Raw genomic sequence first — 6,967 nt, 5'->3', positions numbered from 1 at the left:
GGATTATTATGTTCTCTCTCACTTAGAACACATGTAGATAATTTATAAGATCAAAATGAAATGTGGTCCATTTTCCTAATTTACTGAACAAGCATAGTATCATATATCGTTTTCAAGTTCATTTGTTCTTCTGTACATTGTGTATATTCCATCAGCCACCACACACATGAATGCCTGCCATGATTGATCATCCATAGAATCAAAGATGACCACTCTCTTGCCCAAAAGGATATGAAGTAATGAGTCATTGTATTGACCAAAAAGCCAGTGCGAGTGTAGAATGTCCATTGCATCTATTAGTTTTTCAAACGTAGTATTCCGTTCGTCGTTTAGGGTTTGGCAGTAGAGTAACATATGCTTGGCTCTGTCTGTAGTTAATCTTTTGCAGAGTTTACATTTATATTCATTTTCTGTTGAAATTGAAAACATAGTTAAATAGGCAATATTAGCGAAAGACCAAGTTTCATTAGGAAAACATTTACAAAGCTTCCAGACAGCGAGTGGTTGAAGACAAGTATGGACACTTGCATAATGTAAAAGTTTGCGTTCATAAATTGCAGTCGGCAGTTTGTCAATCGGCAGTTTCGCTCCGATGACTAGGGACAGGGCCGACAATGGGGGGGGGGGAGGCAACCGGGGATATACCCCAGGTCCCGGGCCCGTAAGGAAGCCCGGGCTGAAACAAAATCTTTTAATTTTATAAAAGAAAAATTTTGATTAAAAAATAAATAGGAGAGGCCCGGGTGTATGTATGTATGTATGTATGTATGTATGTATGTATGTATGTATGTATGATACGTATGTACATATGTATGATACGTATGTATGTATGTATGTATGTATGTATGAATGGATGGATGTATGGATGGATGGATGGATGGATGTGTGTGTGTGTGTGTATATGTATGTATGTATGTATGTACGTACATACGTATGTATGTATGTATGTATGTATGTATGTATGTATAGGTTGCAGATGAGCCTTAGGTATCTTTTGATTGGGGTTTCCTACCATTTGACAAGTACGCCAAGATCTACAGTATTTACAAACATGACTTTTAATTTTTGACCAATAAAATTGGTTCAAGATCTTTTGAGACGACTTCATCATCATTATCATCATCATCATCATCAGTCTCTTGACCTAGTATGGTCGTCGAGGCGCTGTGCTGCTGAACATCTGACCAGTTCCCTCCACTTGTCTCGATCATGTGCCAATGCCTGTGTCTCCGCAAAACTTTTCCTGGTCCATTCTGTGATGTTGTCAATCCACTTTTTTCTCTGTCTACCTCTCCTTCTGCCACCCTGGACGCTGCCCTGCAGGACCGTTGTGGATAGACTGTTGGCTCTAGTGACATGGCCATACCATTTCAGCTTTCTCTTTTTGACGCTGGTGAGGAGGTCTTCATATTGGATTACTTTGCGCCTGATGCTGTTACGCACTTCTTCATTTGTGATGTGGTCCGTGTAAGAGATGCCAAGGATGGTTCTGTAGCATCTCATTTTAAGTGCCTGGATTCTTCGTTGTAATTCTACTCTCAGGGTCCAGGTCTCACATGAGTACAAAAAGACTGAGATGACGATTGCTCGCAATAGATTTCATAGATTTAATACGACTTATTGGTCCCTAAATGACCAGTTAAAGCAGTTTCATGGCCAAACTAAGAATTTCCTGTCCGTATGTTTTTGGAACTACAATTTGATGCTTCTCAGAACACTCGTCATCAGCAGGTACCTCAGGTTGTCTCCATTGTTTCATAAGGACCCCATTTTTAACAAAATAACAGACATATTTATGTTGATTCAGTTTTTCTAATAGCCCTCTGGATCAAACATGAGATTTCATGATCTTTTTCTTGTTCGACGGCAAGTGATTGTTGTTTGTCACCCTGACTGGAATAAAGAGATTGAGTAGCTAAAAGAGGATCACTGCGATCAATAACATTAGCTTGACCCAAACGCGGAGTAAAAGTGACCTCATCAAAAGCCTGACCAATACACGTGTCAGTTAAAGGAATGATTTCCTGCTGAACATCGTCCTCAAGACCTTTCTTTGCCACAGCTCTTGTGACTGCACAGACTGGGTGTAAATCAGGGATATTTTTATTCAAAAGGATCGACTTTCTGATCTAAACAAAGTTTGTCAGTTATAAATGGACTAACCACAACCTTATATATAGCTATGTCATTCCTAGTAATAAATTAATAGCCTCAATGGATAATGAAATACTATTCCAACTGTCACGGGTTCTGAGACTAAGTCTTATGACAACTTTACACAGTGGAGAGGAACATGAATGGTTCATAATTCCCCATAATAATATCAGACTGGGGTTTGTTTGAACCAGTACATGTATTGCTTTCAATACGTGACCGTAACCTTGACCTCTTAGAAATAAATGCAATTGGAATAGGTCTATCTTTATTTTTCTGCTTATTTTTCAATTTGTAGCACGTGGAGACCATATCTTCTTGCAATAGGTACAGGTCGGACGATATAAGGACGTCTAATCAGTCTTATCAGGAACTTGATTTCTAAACGTTGTACCAGTTGAAATTTGGAAGTGCTCGAATTAGCCTGAAAAAGTTGTTTAATCAGAAGACTGCTGAGTGGAAGATCTAGTGACAAAAGAAAGCTTAGGAGCTAAGGAATACTATTCACCTGTACGAACAGCATTTTCTAAAGTTTCGACCTTATGCTCATCAAGGTAAGCCTTAACGTCTGTAATAAGATAACCGGGTGGGATTTCGGATTTACACCAGAACGATTTTGATGGTGATACAAATACAACGTTAAATGATGAATGAGGAAAGAATTATGGTTAATACGTGCGTATAATATCCAAATATTGGATCAAAATTAACACAATCCGCACGAACTAAATAATACAAATACAAATAAATGACTTTACACAGTACACGCACAAGGGTTGAATGATCCACCGTGATTTTACAACGAAAGAATGGTGTATTTTGCCCAAAAATGTATTCACTCAAATAGTGAAAACGATGAAAACAAAGGGACAGATGTACAAATATCGTAACAATCCCAAAATCACACTGGGTATTACAAACCCCACAGATTAGCCCACGGCTAAAAGATTACATGCATGGAGTTACACACTCCGACATCAGCACACTTGGCTACCAATCACACTGGTCAATCAAGCAGACAGTATTCCAGGTTGGTCAATCAAGCAATCAGCGCTCACCAGTCTCGGTCAGCAACGCACGATCACCTGCTACTCGACCAGCAACACTTTACTCAGCTCTACGGCTGCTATGGTTCAGCTTCACATCTGCTACGGTCAACAATTCCTATGGTTAGCTGTACAGTTCGTACCACGACGAATCCGATGGTTCTGGTCAGTCCGACCACTCCGATCACTCTGGTCAGTCAGACCACTCCGATCAATCTGGACAGCTGAAAATACATCAAGAATGTCATTATATTAGATGAAACGAACTCACTATTTCGAAATCTATGCACAAAATACATAAATCACACTCGCGTATCGTTGTATCAATAAACGAAACCCGAGTACATGTATTTAATAAATAAAAGGATTTATACAATTCCCTGACAACGTCACTATGGCCGCAGTTCTTGAACTCTTCAACTAATATAACTTGTCTGAGATTTTCATAATCTTGACCATCTTTTCTTGGGAACACGCATCAACCAACTGCTCATTTTCTCCCAAATTTGACATGGATTTGTCCAGTTTATTTTTTATAGTTCCTAAACATTATTCGATAAGCCTTAGGTACCAACTCATAATATTCCATAACCAGATCATAATCAGCACTTGTGTCATACAGAGAGAGCAGCCTAGGTGTCATGAGCTTTGCCAGATAGTGCGCTTGGTAATAACAAAATAATATGCTCCCTTGGTCATTTAAAGTTTTCAGCAATTTTTTGGACCGCTCCGGAGGCCTAAGTGGTTAGATCGTCCACCTCGGGTGTGGGAGGTCGCAGGTTCGAACCCCGGCTGTGTTATACCAAACATGGTAAAAATGGTTCTAACATCTGCCTCGCTTGGCGCTTAGGATTAAGAGGTTAGTATTAGGACTGGTCGGCCTGATGTCAGGATAATATTTTAATGGGTGGGATATGATGCTACATGTCTGCAGCATGATGCTCCAGTGCTAGACATCACTATAAACTATAGACACAGACCCAGATAAATATATTTATTTCTATTAATAATGATCCTGATATTCAACCCGTACACAGAGAGAATAATTTAGCTAAGTATTAGTTGTTTACAGAGTAAAATAAACAACATCAATAATTCATGTCAAGCAGAAAATAAGCTTGATTTATATATGAGTTAATGTGTAGTTTGTTTACCTTTTGCCACAAATGAAGGTTTACTTAATGCTGATTAGTCAATCGTTCGGTTGGATATGTTGTTGTTGTAGGGTTTAACGCTATTTTGCAGCACACGATAGATTATAGATGGCGGCCACTATTAATGGTGGAGGAAGAACCCGGGAAAACGGCAGAAAGAACCACCGACCCACGAGAAGCTACTGGCAAGCTTTCTCACATACCCACATTGGCCGAATCCGAGACTCGAACCCACGCAGTTCAAGTGGGCCATACAATTTCGTACATCAGCAACGGGAAGGAGAGTAGAGCGGGGATCTTCACCACCGGACACACACTGAGCTCTCTCACATCGTCCATCCTAGGGAACACCACAGGGTGTGGGCCTTCAATTCTCGGTTCACATTGGCGAGCTACCTCAAAAGGTATCAATCAGTATGCCTTTCTTTCCATGACTGCTCACAATGCCGCATGAATTGTGTCAAGCCGATACAAATAAAATTAAAACCAAAATGTGTTAATCATTTTGTCATGGTAAAATAGGACTATCTACTTGATGATAACCTATATAATGCAAGGGTGCAATATTGAATTATGACGTCGCAGTTAAAAACAAATTCAAATAAAAATGGAAAAAACACTAGGAAATAAAATACTACGAAGGACTTCTTACCAAACAAATCCGCATTTAATAAGATATTCTTACAATGATTGCTGCAGACGACAGACAGTAATGAATACACACTATAGACAGGGCCGTCTTAACAACATTGTAGGCTTTGGGCAAAGCAATGCACTGGGGCCCCCTACCGGCCTTACCCACCCACAGGAAGTCCGCTAGATGTCACTAGTTTTTAAAATTGAGAAACGTGCTTCCCACTGTACTTTTAACGCAAATTAAATTGCCAAAAGATCTTTCAATATGCATTAACAATATGAGCAGCATGATGCCCCTAGAAGCGTGAGGCCCTGGGCAACTGCCCAGTGTGTCCATGCCTTAAGACGACACTGAATAGACGCTGTCATAATGTTTGCATGATGAATACACGCGATAGACCTTGTGACAGTGAATGTAAGAGAGAAACTAGATTTAGCCGCATAATCACGGGAGCGAGTTCCAACAGTGAACTGGACCTCATTACGTCAGATTAAAAATCATAATTATATTATGTCTAGGTCATCCAAAGTTCATGAAGATTTACATACACGCAAGACGTTCCTGAAATTCTTATCGATCTGGTTTCAAGCGGTGCAAACGTACTCAAAGATGTTTTCACAGTATCGGAAACCGTGTGCATGGATTCTCTTATTCCGGTAAATCTGTATGACCTTTTCAATTATTAAGAACAACCTGTAGGAAAAGAAATTACAAGAAGTTGTATAAAGTCAACAGAAGTACGCGAAATCGGCTTTACAGATTACTAGAATACTACACAGCTTCCGATACTGTATAATTTATTAACTGAAAGGTTTCACCTCTGAAACTGAGTAAAAATGTTGTGAATAGGGCCATTTTATTCTTACGGGGTCTAAATGGTGTGAGGGGTTTCTTGATTTATCACCAAGTAGATGTTAGCCTGATGGTTCTAAACTTTAAACAGAGAACGAAAAGACATGCTATATACAATTATGTGAAATACATTTCCATTACAGTCATTCAAGTTTTTCATAAATTTCACTGTTTCTCCATCTAACTAAAGTTTGGAGGGAATGAAATGATTCGTAAAAAAAAATATCTGCCATTAACCGTTCTTCGAAATGATAACGATCTTCGGTTTAAACGACGTTCAAATATTCAGTTTAGAATATGTAGTGTATGGATGCTTACATGGTAGGAATTTCAGCAGTTTCCAAGTTATGGACCCCTAGGTTAAAGTCTGTTGCGTGTAGAAATTCGTCTTTGTCATGCACAGTATAGGCATGTTTGTCATTAGGGTTGGAATCTCAATAATTTCAATGCTATGACTATATGGCGATTCTCAAATATGTGCAACTTACGAGGTATTTTAAATTTATCTAAAATTACCTCTATCCCCACCAATCTCCTCAGCCCCATCCCCAAATGCGTGATAAGATTTCCAAAGGTGCTGGTGGACTCTGCACCAATCGCAACTGTCATTACCCAGTTTCAAGTGTCTAGATTTAATTGTATAGAATCGGTTCAAAGACACTACGCACAAACTACCTCACCGACTTACCTAGGTACGGATGGACGGAAGGACGCGATGTCTTAAAATATCCTCACGCTTTCGAAGTCCCTAGAATTAATAACAAGCTGTCTTCATTTCTCTCGATTAAACTACTTTTTGCTCATAAACGCGTTTCCTAGAAAAACAACGCACATTTATTGTTTGACTGAAGCTTCCTACGCTTTAAATAAACACAGCAATCAGATATGTACATGTCATTGCTGAGTAGATGGCCTGTCTTTAAGGATAGCAGCTGGTAGGATATTCAGCAGAACAAACAGCATATAAGTACCCCGGTCTTCAGATGCATTATGCTTTGGCAGATCAGGATCATTGTTGTTTGTAGTTTTTGACGCAGGTACATGCGTTACTCATCACTACTAGGTAAATTTGCACGTCTTAACCTTCTACGTTCGTGACAAAATTGCAAGACAATAATGATGTT

General features: G+C 39.3%; 1 long non-coding RNA gene across 1 annotated transcript; it reads right to left on the bottom strand.

Moving 5' to 3' along the window:
• Nucleotides 1-1,039: 1,039 nt before the first annotated feature.
• On the bottom strand, nt 1,040-6,740 carry LOC149807615 (uncharacterized). Its single transcript, XR_016423059.1, has 2 exons — nt 6,532-6,740; nt 1,040-3,424 (listed from the first exon to the last, which is right to left on the bottom strand). It is a non-coding gene; the product is annotated as an uncharacterized LOC149807615 (long non-coding RNA).
• Nucleotides 6,741-6,967: the final 227 nt, after the last annotated feature.

The sequence above is a fragment of the Sinohyriopsis cumingii genome, chromosome 1 (genome assembly GCF_028554795.1).
Source record: "Sinohyriopsis cumingii isolate HCF-2022 chromosome 1, ASM2855479v2, whole genome shotgun sequence".
NCBI lineage: Eukaryota > Metazoa > Mollusca > Bivalvia > Unionida > Unionidae > Sinohyriopsis > Sinohyriopsis cumingii.
This window is presented reverse-complemented; position numbering and strand designations above follow the sequence as displayed.